This window comes from Triticum aestivum, chromosome 6B (assembly GCF_018294505.1).
Source record: "Triticum aestivum cultivar Chinese Spring chromosome 6B, IWGSC CS RefSeq v2.1, whole genome shotgun sequence".
Taxonomy (NCBI): domain Eukaryota; kingdom Viridiplantae; phylum Streptophyta; class Magnoliopsida; order Poales; family Poaceae; genus Triticum; species Triticum aestivum.
The window spans coordinates 633,968,494-633,981,198 of NC_057810.1; the positions used below are offsets into that span (position 1 = coordinate 633,968,494).

The 12,705-nt window shown below is 47.3% G+C and overlaps 1 non-coding gene across 1 annotated transcript; it reads right to left on the minus strand.

Annotated features, from left to right (window-relative positions):
• Positions 1 to 937: 937 nt before the first annotated feature.
• TRNAK-UUU (transfer RNA lysine (anticodon UUU)) lies at positions 938 to 1,010 on the minus strand. Its single transcript has one exon. It is a non-coding gene; the product is annotated as a tRNA-Lys (tRNA).
• Between the last annotated feature and the right edge of the window lie 11,695 nt (positions 1,011 to 12,705).

Sequence of the window (12,705 nt, forward strand, 5' to 3'; positions counted from 1 at the left end):
TTGACTCAATCAGGAAGAGGAAGACTTGATAAAAGATGAAAAGAAAGGATTGATTACCTTTTGAAGTCAAGAAAAGAAAGGAAAGGGCTATTTATGAGTTTATGTAGATGAAGTTTCAGATTCTTGGATGAGCGAAACATCTTTGAGACAAATCATCTCTACCCGGGTACATAGCTTCATCCAAACCATGGATCCACGAATTGTTGAGTCGCTCTAGAAAAGAGCTTCGTAGTTGGGAGCTCTAAACCGATGATCGATATGGTTTCCTAGGATGAGAACTATGGTTTACTACTTGACAATAAGAAAGTTGTTTTATCTTTTTTTCACTTTTTGAGGTGTTTTGCCGAGTCTGAATTTCCCCTTCTTCTATTTGATCGAGATGGATAGCAAAAAAGCATGAATAGGCCTACTGGGATGGAAGGAGAGAAGTACTATACAAGAAAAGGAAATACCTCTTTGTTTACCTTGGAATGAATTGCTCAACTACTTAGGTAACGAAACGAAACGTTCACCTACGATCTTTCTTAAAAAAAGATAGGACTGTACGACAGTTCTCATTAGTAGATTCGCAGAACAGAAGAAGAAGTTCACTCTGACTTGCGCACTACAAAAAGGCAACCAACAACTTCGGACGTACTCCGTCTTTCGAGCCTCTGTTTAGCTTCAAAAGATAAGGCGCTAGTGCAACGAACGCTGCTTTGGTGCATCCCACCCCAACTAACTAGTGCTTGATTTGACTTTCCCCCACGCCCTATCCAATGAATAAGGAGAAGGCCGACCTATCAATGACCGAGCCAGTCTAATCTCCTTTGTACTGACCTCAAACAACGAGCGAAGTCGAGATGTTGATGAGAAAGGGGCTTTTCTCAAGGCCAAAGAGTTCTCTTTGAAAGCTACTATGCATCCTTACGAATACAAGAGTGGTTTTTTTTTGTTTTGGGTATAGCAGGACTTGAACCTGCGACCATTAGGTTAAAAGCCCAATGCTCTACCAACTAAGCTATACACCCGATTTTACAAGAAAGCTTGGTGCGGAAAAGAAAAGAGGGCGGCCTGGCCCCTTTTCTTCTTATCATATCACAAGGGCGCCACTTTGTATGGTATAGTACTGTGGAGCAAGTTTGGGAGTCCTTTCCACTCATTGAGGATTCTATCTAAAAAAGAAGGTCAACGGGGAAGACTACTTTGAAGTCCGGGCTGAACAAACTACTTCTCCTGTGTGACGCCCCCGATTCAATTGTACACTAATCATGCACGCAAATGTGTACGATCAAGATCAGGGACTCACGGGAAGATATCACAACACAACTCTACAAATAAAATAAGTCATACAAGCATCATAATACAAGCCAGGGGCCTCGAGGGCTCGAATACAAGTGCTCGATCATAGATGAGTCAGCGGAAGCAACAATATCTGAGTACAGACATAAGTTAAACAAGTTGCCATAAGATGGCTAGCACAAACTGGGATACAGATCGAAAGAGGCGCAGGCCTCCTGCCTGGGATCCTCCTAACTACTCCTGGTCGTCGTCGTCAGCTTGCACGTAGTAGTAGGCACCTCCAATGTAGTAGTCGTCGTCGACGCTGGCTCCTGGCTCCTGGACTCCAGCATCTGGTTGCGACAACCAGAAAGAAAGGAAAGGGGAAAAAGGGGGGAGAAAGCAACCGTGAGTACTCATCCAAAGTACTCGCAAGCAAGGAACTACACTACATATGCATGGATATATGTGTAAGGAGGCCATATCAGTGGACTGAACTGCAGAATGCCAGAATAAGAGGGGGATAGCTAATCCTGTCGAAGACTACGCTTCTGGCAGCCTCCGTCTTGCAGCATGTAGAAGAGAGTAGATTGAAGTCCTCCAAGTAGCATCTCCAAGTAGCATATCCAGGTAGCATCTCCAGTAGCATCGCATAGCATAATCCTACCCGGCGATCCTCTCCTCGTCGCCCTGTAGAAAAGCGATCACCGGGTTGTCTGTGGAACTTGGAAGGGTGTGTTTTATTAAGTATCCGGTTCTAGTTGTCATAAGGTCAAGGTACAACTCCAAGTCGTCCTGTTACCGAAGATCACGGCTATTCGAATAGATTAACTTCCCTGCAGGGGTGCACCACATAGCCCAACACGCTTGATCCCATTTGGCCGGACACACTTTCCTGGGTCATGCCCGGCCGCGGAAGATCAACACGTCGCAGCCCCACCTAGGCAAAACAGAGAGGCCAGCACGCCGGTCTAAACCTAAGCGCACAGGGGTCTGGGCCCATCGCCCATAGCACACCTGCACGTTGCGAGGGCGGCCGGAAGCAGAACTAGCCCCCTTAATACAAGAGCAGGCTTACGTTCCAATCCGGCGCGCGCCGCTCCGTCGCTGACGTCTGAAGTGCTTCGGCTGATACCACGACGCCGGGATACCCATAACTACTCCCGCGTAGATGGTTAGTGCGTATAGGCCAGTAGCCAGACTCAGATCAAATACCAAGATCTCGTTAAGCGTGTTAAGTATCCGCGAATGCCGAACAAGGCCAGGCCCACCTGTCTCCTAGGTGGTCTCAACCTGCCCTGTCGCTCCGCCACAAAGTAACAGTCGGGGGCCGTCGGGAACTCAGGCCCACCTCTACCTGGATGGAGCCACCTGCCCCTTCAGCCCCCATCTCCAAACAGTATCACCAGTAATGTAACAGTGTAAAGTATATAGTATATGCCCGTGATCACCTCCCGAAGTGATCACAGCCCAGTAGTATAGCATGGCAGACGGACAAGAGTGTAGGGTCACTGATGGAACACTAGCATCCTATACTAAGCATTTAGGATTGCGGGTAAGGTATCAATGACTGTAGCAGCAATGACAGGCTATGCATTAGAATAGGATTAACGGAAAGCAGTAACATGCTACACTACTCTAATGCAAGCAGTATAGAGAAGAGTAGGCGATATCTGGTGATCAAAGGGGGGGGGGGGCTTGCCTGGTTGCTCTGGCAAGAGAGAGGGGTCGTCAACTCCGTAGTCGAACTGGTTAGCAGTGGCGTCGATCTCGGTGTCTAGCGAGAGAAGAGGGGGAAGAAACAATAAATATAATGCAAACAAATGCATGACGATACATGACATGACAAAGCGTGATGCTAGGTGTGCCCTAACGCGGTACGAGGTGGTACTGGTGAAGGGGGAACATCCGGGAAATTATCCCCGGTGTTTCGCGTTTTCGGGCAAAGAGCCGGAGGGGGAAAGTTGCGTGTTCGCTATGCTAGGGATGCGTGGCGGACGAACGTTCTGCATATTCGGGTTTGCCTCGTCGTTCTGAGCAACTTTTATGTACAAAGTTTTTTCATCCGAGCTACGGTTTATTTTATATTAATTTTTAAAGTTTTAATTCATTTTCTAAAATTATGTATTTATTTTAATCCGAATTGACCAAGTCAAAAGGACTGGTCTAAATGGGAGTTGGTGGCCCACATGTCACTGCTTTAATAATTTCCAAAAGGATTTATCTAAACTAAATAGATGGGACCCACATGTCATTTGCTAATAGGCTAACTTAGCACTAAACTAATACTAAGCTACACCTAACATAATTAAACAAGGACCGGCCACTACTGGGCATAGCCTAGCCGGCCACACGTACGGCGCGCAAACACACAGAGCACACACGCACACACAATGCTTGGGTTTAAGAGAAGATAGCATTTTGTGATTTTTGTTGGATTTAAACCATGCATCAAATGAATTTGGTCCAGTGGAGTAATATGTAGTTTGTCAAGTGTACATTCTACTCATATTTATTTTTGGCCTGTTAGTAGTTGTTTAACCGCTGATTAGAGGCTGCCTAGGGGGTTAGTCAAAGTAGATATTGAAAAGCTAACTAGTAGTACAGTAAGCAGCAGCAGTTATGCGCAGCAGGGCAAGAGCTTCAACAGAAGCAGCACGAGCAGGCACAGGGGCGCGTGCGGGATGGCAAGCAGGGCCGGGCGCGGCGTCGGGCGAGCAGCAGGCGACGGAGGCGGGCGCAGCCAGGCGGCGGTGAGAGCGGGATGCTGCGGGGTGACGCCGACGCGGCCGGGCGAAGGCAGGCGCGGCCGGCGCCAGCGGGCGCGAACGGCGACGGCGGACAGGGCCAACAGCGGCGCAGCAGTAGACGACCTCGAGGCCAGGCGCGGGCGAGACGCAGGGGGTAAGGCCATGGGCAGCAGCACCACGTACGCGTACGCAGACGAGCTCGGGGACGGCGGCTACGGCAACAAATCAAGGGGGTAATGAAGGAGGATAGACGCGGCTCACTTCGAGGGAGGTCGTGGACGTGCCTGGAACCGCCGGGAGGCGGCGCCGGTGATGGAGATCGACGGCGATGGCGCCGTGGCCGTGGCGGGGAAGACGACCAGATGGCGAGGTTGTGGAGGGCTTCAGCTCGAACCGAAGGTTGTAGGCGATGCAGACGAGGCCAACGGAGCTGCAGAGCATAACCTCACGGGTCGGGGACGGCTCCGGCCATGGGAACGACGATGACGCGGCCATGGACGTGCTTGGGGCATGGGAGATCTGTGGGGAGGGAGAGAGGGAAGGAGTGGGGGGATGGGATCGAGGGGTCGGGGCGTGGCGCCCTTATCCCCTCCCGGCGCTGTCGGCGAGAGGGTGCGGCGGCGACCAAGCCCCTGTAGCGACCTGGTCGCGTGAATAGGAGAGAGAGGAGGGTTCGGTGAGGGTGGGCCGGCCTGATGGTTTAGTGGGCCAAAGCCCGGGGTAGGCTGGTTCTTTTTATTTTTTTTTTGTTTCGTTTTGGTTTTCTTTCTTTTTATTACACTCTGTTTATATTATTTTAGTAGGCAAAAACAGCTTTACTAAAACATATGACTGTCTCTATAAATCGATTTACAAAATAAACCACAACCACAAAAGGTTTCACACATAATAAAAATAGTTTAACATTTTAAATTAGGAAAGGCATTTAACAATTATTTTTAGTCACTGTTATATTCACAAAAGAGCATTCAAATACTTTACAAAAGTGTTGGATCACCACCATAATTAGTTATGTAATATTTCCCACACTTTGAACATTTTATTTTGCATGGTCGGGAAATTTAAATTTTAAGCTTTAATTTGAATTTGAGTTTGAACTAAGAGTTGGATCAAACAAGGATTAGCAACAGTAATGTGATGACATGGCACCATTAACGGGGGATTACTGTAGCTTAATGATCCGGGCATCACAATTCTCCTCCACTACAAGAAATCTCGTCCCGAGATTTAAGAGGTGGATGACGGGGAAAGGTCTGTTTACGAAATTCTAACGAATCTTCTCGGTCTTGGTTGCTCTTCTCGAAGTGGTCGATTCATTTTATTGATGTCTTCATTTTTCTGTTTCAAGTCATCAAGATGAAGTCGATATCCTTTCTTCGGGGGTTCCATCGTACTTACGAAAGAATAAGGGGGGGTATTCCGGGTGAACGAACCTCTACAAGGTTGACTATCTGGTCGATAACATCGGGGAAGGTGGCAGAAAGTAATTCTTGAATTTAAACTCAAGAAAATATCGAGAGCAAGGTAATGATGTTTCATGGGAAGTTTCGAGCGAGCAGGCAATCGTTCGATGCCTGAAACAAAGTGTGAAAGGGGTCTAGAGCAACGAGAATAAGTATTGCGTCTGATACCAGAATAGATCACTTGGCAGGTGGCCCGTGAATTACATAAGAAGTCAAGTGCGAGAATAACTTTGTCATCAGGGTGTACAAGAGAGTCAGGTTTCGATCCTAGGACCTGTGGGTTATGGGCCCACCATGTGGTTGAAAGTAGGAAGGGGGCCGACATTTTGCACGGTCATGATAGTAAGGTGTGTCAAAGGGTAGCCTGTCAGATATGTCGGCAACAACATCGATACCAAGGGCGAGGGACGAAGAGAACCATTTTCCTGCTCGTTGAACGAGGCGGGCCAATAGGCAAAGTTCTCGTCCATCGGTGGTTACCGGAATGTTTTCAACAATAGTAACAGGGTCTTGCTGACAGAGTTGTACACCGAGGTGTTTACATAAGCAGGAGAACATTACTGCTTAGATCATATAGATCACAAGAAAGGTTAAACAAAACAATGGAAAGGAAAAGGTGATCATCAGATCAAATAGAACAATGGAATGGAAAATATGTTTATACACCTATTTCAGGGGTATATCCTTCCCAAGGACAAGCAGAACATGATAACCATGACATGATATTAAGTAGAAAAGCCTCTAGGTGAGGGGAGAGAAATTTTCATGACATTATCCATACAGCGGTGTTTGGATAATTGAGCAAGAAACGTTTAGCATTGGGCTTCAAATGTTCTTGTTGAAACATCGGAGTACCATAGACATGCTTCGAGATAGAATTGACATGGTCTTCAGGTGAAGATCAAACTTTGGAAAGACGAAGGATCCATCAGGAATAACTTGTAGAATAAGTCTTACAATTTCCCCATGGATGAACGGATAACCTTGCTGAAAAGGAATCTATAGTGATAGGTCCTCCAGCCGAGGGGGGGGGGGTGCTAGGCATGACATCATGTTACTGGGTCATCAAAGGATCAACATCATAACTCTTGGAAAATGTCCCAACCATCATATCTGACCGAGATTCAGATCCGATTGGTGTCAGGATACCTCAGACTCAGGATGTCCGAGAAGAAAAGCTGCGGCACATATCGACGAAATGACATTGTAAGATTCTCGGGAAATGAACTATGGGAGCGGGTTCCTGAAACAATAGTTCATCATTAAACCAAGGAGAGGACAAGGAGGTGTCTGGTGAACTCAACGGCAATTCACCGATATTCCCAAAAGATGGATTTCCACCATTAGGTGAACAAGGAGATAACATTTGTCAGATCAAATGATATAAGGAAGTATGCTCGAGGAAAACATACACAATTAAACATTGGTTGAAAGGTGCGCCCGAAATGTGGATTGGGTTGCACGACCAATGTCAGAATGGTGATTCAATTAGCGAAGGACTTAGAATGAACTATCGATCATTAACTTCAAAGCAATAGGGTTGCTAGAAGTGCATAATCCAAACAACACCGTTCACTTGTGGGTACCCCGGTTGGAATCAACACGAGGACCAAGAAAGAATGGTGATGGTGAGAAGTATCACTGTACCAAGAATTCTTAAGTGGTGGAGCAATCCTCACAACATTCTTGACATCAAAGATGGTAATACTCCGCGGTAGAACATAACATAAGTTGGATAGCAAGGAACTCAAGGTACAGCACAAAACAGGAACAAGTTTTGTGTTGGAGGGAATGCAATAATGTTGTCGATGATAACCCAAATCATCGAGGGCAAAGGATGCTATTTCTCATCAAGAATTCGATAGATATCTTGGAAGACCTCATAAGGTTGATGATGTTCACGACACATTTGTCGAGAGATTTCAAGATATAAACAATCAGCAACGACATCGAGTCAAAGAAATGATGAAGCGGAAGGTCATTGGAACCATGGGTAGGACACAAACTCGAAACCAAGCTTGTTGTTCAAGGCGAAATGATATGACGATGATGATCGACGTAAGGTTAGTTCATCGTCGAAAATTGTGCTCCGAGAAGAAGGACCGGGTAGCACAGTTAAAATTAGCTCGATAATGATATAGCCGATCAGGCTAGGAATGACTTGAAGGATTAATAAATTTGTAAGCAGTGATGGGTTCAAATACTTGTTGAATCGCAATGCGAACTCGATTCAGTTATCGGTGTCTTTGAGTGTATAATAACTCAGAGCCCGTGAAAAATTGGAATCAGTGGAAAGGTAGCACTTGATGAAGAACTCATAAGAAGTTATGCAGTTCCATGATAATCTTGAGATGCCAGGGGGTAATACTCGACACAAGATCAAAGTAAAGATTGGACGGGTGTATTAATCCATAGAAGACAATTGTTTAAACTTGCCCGTGAAATGGGGTCAAAGAAGAACATATGGTCGAAACCACGATTGCAAAAGGCCGGATCCCAGATATAAGAACTTATACCAAGGGAAAAAAATAATTTAAGAGAAGCTTTAATGATAAGATCTACATCGTGTCCATGGGCATGAACACAAAGTTCAAGGTCGACTACCACTTCTTCAATGCATAACCTTTCATTCCCTCTCGTATTTTGAAAATGACATTAGTTGTTGAAAGTTTTACCTGGTGCAATACCAGATAAGTATGACCCGTGAAATCTTCCGGGTTTGCACAGATTAGGGGAAGGCATTAGTTCAAACCATCGGGTATCTTAGGAACATATATCACAAACTTCAGGGGTAAATAATACAAGCTCGAAAGTAGAGCATGGTTGACAAGGCAGAGGATACAATATACCAAAGGCAATATATACCGGTGGAAAGGCTCACAAGGTTATTGAATATTAAGGGCGATGTCAGATGAAATCCAACAATGGATCTGACGATCCACAACGGAGCTGATGTGAGTATCGAGACTCTACCAGAAGAAGAAAGAATGCAAGGGGATCAGCTGATAGAAACAACTAACTAACTCAAAGCTCAATGCAAGGAAATTTTATGATTTCCAAATCAAGGGATCAGAAGCAATCGTTCTGATCGAAAATGAATAAGCTCAATAGACTTAGAAGCACAAACGATCAAGGCATCGATTGGTCAAGAACCAGCTCATATCCAAATGACGTCTGAGCCGGAAGGATGAATCCTAGGATTCGACTGAGGAATGCGGGCATCCTCAACATATTGAATCAACGAACTTAAAATGATAAAGAGAAGGGAGGACAATAAGATTACGAAACTTATGGGATTAACCATAATTCAAGCAAGCGAGAATTTCAAAAGCAATAGGCTGCTCGGGATTTTCGAAAGATCGAATGATATTTTGAAGTCTTTGGCGAAACACATGAACAACTGGGAATGAGCGGATACTCAATAAGTGCAAGAATTATCCATAGGGGTATTCAGGTGACAGAGAACATCAAGGGAGTAAGCTCAAAGGATTCTCGAAACAAAAGAGAGAATTTCGGTGTATCATGTTATAACAAGATCAACTGGGAAGCATTGTATGAATGGTGCGTACACGTGGTTATCAATAGGGGTTTATCGACGGAGGGGAATTGCAAAAGCGACACCATAAAGTCTCAAGAGAACATCAGAGAGTATCTTCGGATTCTTTTGATGCAACAGACGATCATCTGTCTCCGGGAGAAAGTATTATCGAGAACCTAGAGTAAGAGTTAGTAAAATCGTTTAACCTGAATAGAAGAGAGATCAGAGTCCCAGAGTATAGATCAAGGAATCAAAGATCCTACTACCACCCAATGGCATCGTGTGCCCGTAAGACACACAACCATGTTATTAAAAGTTTTTGTAATGTCTAGACTCAACTTCGGCCAAGGAGTGTGGAAGGGGGATTCCTACAGGCAGTCGGCTCTGATACCAACTTGTGACGCCCCCGATTCAATCATACACTAATCATGCACGCAAATGTGTACGATCAAGATCAGGGACTCACGGGAAGATATCACAACACAACTCTACAAATAAAATAAGTCATACAAGCATCATAATACAAACCAGGGGCATCGAGGGCTCGAATACAAGTGCTCGATCATAGATGAGTCAGCGGAAGCAACAATATCTGAGTACAGACATAAGTTAAACAAGTTGCCATAAGATGGCTAGCACAAACTGGGATACAGATCGAAAGAGGCGCAGGCCTCCTGCCTGGGATCCTCGTAACTACTCCTGGTCGTCGTCGTCAGCCTGCACGTAGTAGTAGGCACCTCCAATGTAGTAGTCGTCGTCGACGCTGGCTCCTGGCTCCTGGACTCCAGCATCTGGTTGCGACAACCAGAAAGAAAGGAAAGGGGAAAAAGGGGGGAGAAAGCAACCGTGAGTACTCATCCAAAGTACTCGCAAGCAAGGAACTACACTACATATGCATGGATATATGTGTAAGGAGGCCATATCAGTGGACTGAACTGCAGAATGCCAGAATAAGAGGGGGATAGCTAATCCTGTCGAAGACTACGCTTCTGGCAGCCTCCGTCTTGCAGCATGTAGAAGAGAGTAGATTGAAGTCCTCCAAGTAGCATCTCCAAGTAGCATATCCAGGTAGCATCTCCAGTAGCATCGCATAGCATAATCCTACCCGGCGATCCTCTCCTCGTCGCCCTGTAGAAAAGCGATCACCGGGTTGTCTGTGGAACTTGGAAGGGTGTGTTTTATTAAGTATCCGGTTCTAGTTGTCATAAAGTCAAGGTACAACTCCAAGTCGTCCTGTTACCGAAGATCACGGCTATTCGAATAGATTAACTTCCCTGCAGGGGTGCACCACATAGCCCAACACGCTCGATCCCATTTGGCCGGACACACTTTCCTGGGTCATGCCCGGCCGCGGAAGATCAACACGTCGCAGCCCCACCTAGGCAAAACAGAGAGGCCAGCACGCCGGTCTAAACCTAAGCGCACAGGGGTCTGGGCCCATCGCCCATAGCACACCTGCACGTTGCGAGGGCGGCCGGAAGCAGAACTAGCCCCCTTAATACAAGAGCAGGCTTACGTTCCAATCCGGCGCGCGCCGCTCCGTCGCTGACGTCTGAAGTGCTTCGGCTGATACCACGACGCCGAGATACCCATAACTACTCCCATGTAGATGGTTAGTGCGTATAGGCCAGTAGCCAGACTCAGATCAAATACCAAGATCTCGTTAAGCGTGTTAAGTATCCGCGAATGCCGAACAAGGCCAAGCCCACCTGTCTCCTAGGTGGTCTCAACCTGCCCTGTCGCTCCGCCACAAAGTAACAGTCGGGGGCCGTCGGGAACTCAGGCCCACCACTACCTGGATGGAGCCACCTGCCCCTTCAGCCCCCATCTCCAAACAGTATCACCAGTAATGTAACAGTGTAAAGTATATAGTATATGCCCGTGATCACCTCCCGATGTGATCACAGCCCAGTAGTATAGCATGGCAGACGGACAAGAGTGTAGGGTCACTGATGGAACACTAGCATCCTATACTAAGCATTTAGGATTGCGGGTAAGGTATCAATGACTGTAGCAGCAATGACAGGCTATGCATCAGAATAGGATTAACGGAAAGCAGTAACATGCTACACTACTCTAATGCAAGCAGTATAGAGAAGAGTAGGCGATATCTGGTGATCAAAGGGGGGGGGGCTTGCCTGGTTGCTCTGGCAAGAGAGAGGGGTCGTCAACTCCGTAGTCGAACTGGTTAGCAGTGGCGTCGATCTCGGTGTCTAGCGAGAGAAGAGGGGGAAGAAACAATAAATATAATGCAAACAAATGCATGACGATACATGACATGACAAAGCGTGATGCTAGGTGTGCCCTAACGCGGTACGAGGTGGTACTGGTGAAGGGGGGAACATCCGGGAAATTATCCCCGGTGTTTCGCGTTTTCGGGCAAAGAAGCCGGAGGGGGAAAGTTGCGTGTTCGCTATGCTAGGGATGCGTGGCGGACGAACGTTCTGCATATTCGGGTTTGCCTCGTCGTTCTGAGCAACTTTTATGTACAAAGTTTTTTCATCCGAGCTACGGTTTATTTTATATTAATTTTTAAAGTTTTAATTCATTTTCTAAAATTATGTATTTATATTAATCCGAATTGACCAAGTCAAAAGGACTGGTCTAAATGGGAGTTGGTGGCCCACATGTCACTGCTTTAATAATTTCCAAAAGAATTTATCTAAACTAAATAGATGGGACCCACATGTCATTTGCTAATAGGCTAACTTAGCACTAAACTAATACTAAGCTACACCTAACATAATTAAACAAGGACCGGCCACTACTGGGCATAGCCTAGCCGGCCACACGTACGGCGCGCAAACACACAGAGCACACACGCACACACAATGCTTGGGTTTAAGAGAAGATAGCATTTTGTGATTTTTGTTGGATTTAAACCATGCATCAAATGAATTTGGTCCAGTGGAGTAATATGTAGTTTGTCAAGTGTACATTCTACTCATATTTATTTTTGGCCTGTTAGTAGTTGTTTAACCGCTGATTAGAGGCTGCCTAGGGGGTTAGTTAAAGTAGATATTGAAAAGCTAACTAGTAGTACAGTAAGCAGCAGCAGTTATGCGCAGCAGGGCAAGAGCTTCAACAGAAGCAGCACGAGCAGGCACAGGGGCGCGTGCGGGATGGCAAGCAGGGCCGGGCGCGGCGTCGGGCGAGCAGCAGGCGACGGAGGCGGGCGCAGCCAGGCGGCGGTGAGAGCGGGATGCTGCGGGGTGACGCCGACGCGGCCGGGCGAAGGCAGGCGCGGCCGGCGCCAGCGGGCGCGAACGGCGACGGCGGACAGGGCCAACAGCGGCGCAGCAGTAGACGACCTCGAGGCCAGGCGCGGGCGAGACGCAGGGGGTAAGGCCATGGGCAGCAGCACCACGTACGCGTACGCAGACGAGCTCGGGGACGGCGGCTACGGCAACAAATCAAGGGGGTAATGAAGGAGGATAGACGCGGCTCACTTCGAGGGAGGTCGTGGACGTGCCTGGAACCGCCGGGAGGCGAGGCGCCGGTGATGGAGATCGACGGCGATGGCGCCGTGGCCGTGGCGGGGAAGACGACCAGATGGCGAGGTTGTGGAGGGCTTCAGCTCGAACCGAAGGTTGTAGGCGATGCAGACGAGGCCAACGGAGCTGCAGAGCATAACCTCACGGGTCGGGGACGGCTCCGGCCATGGGAACGACGATGACGCGGCCATGGACGTGCT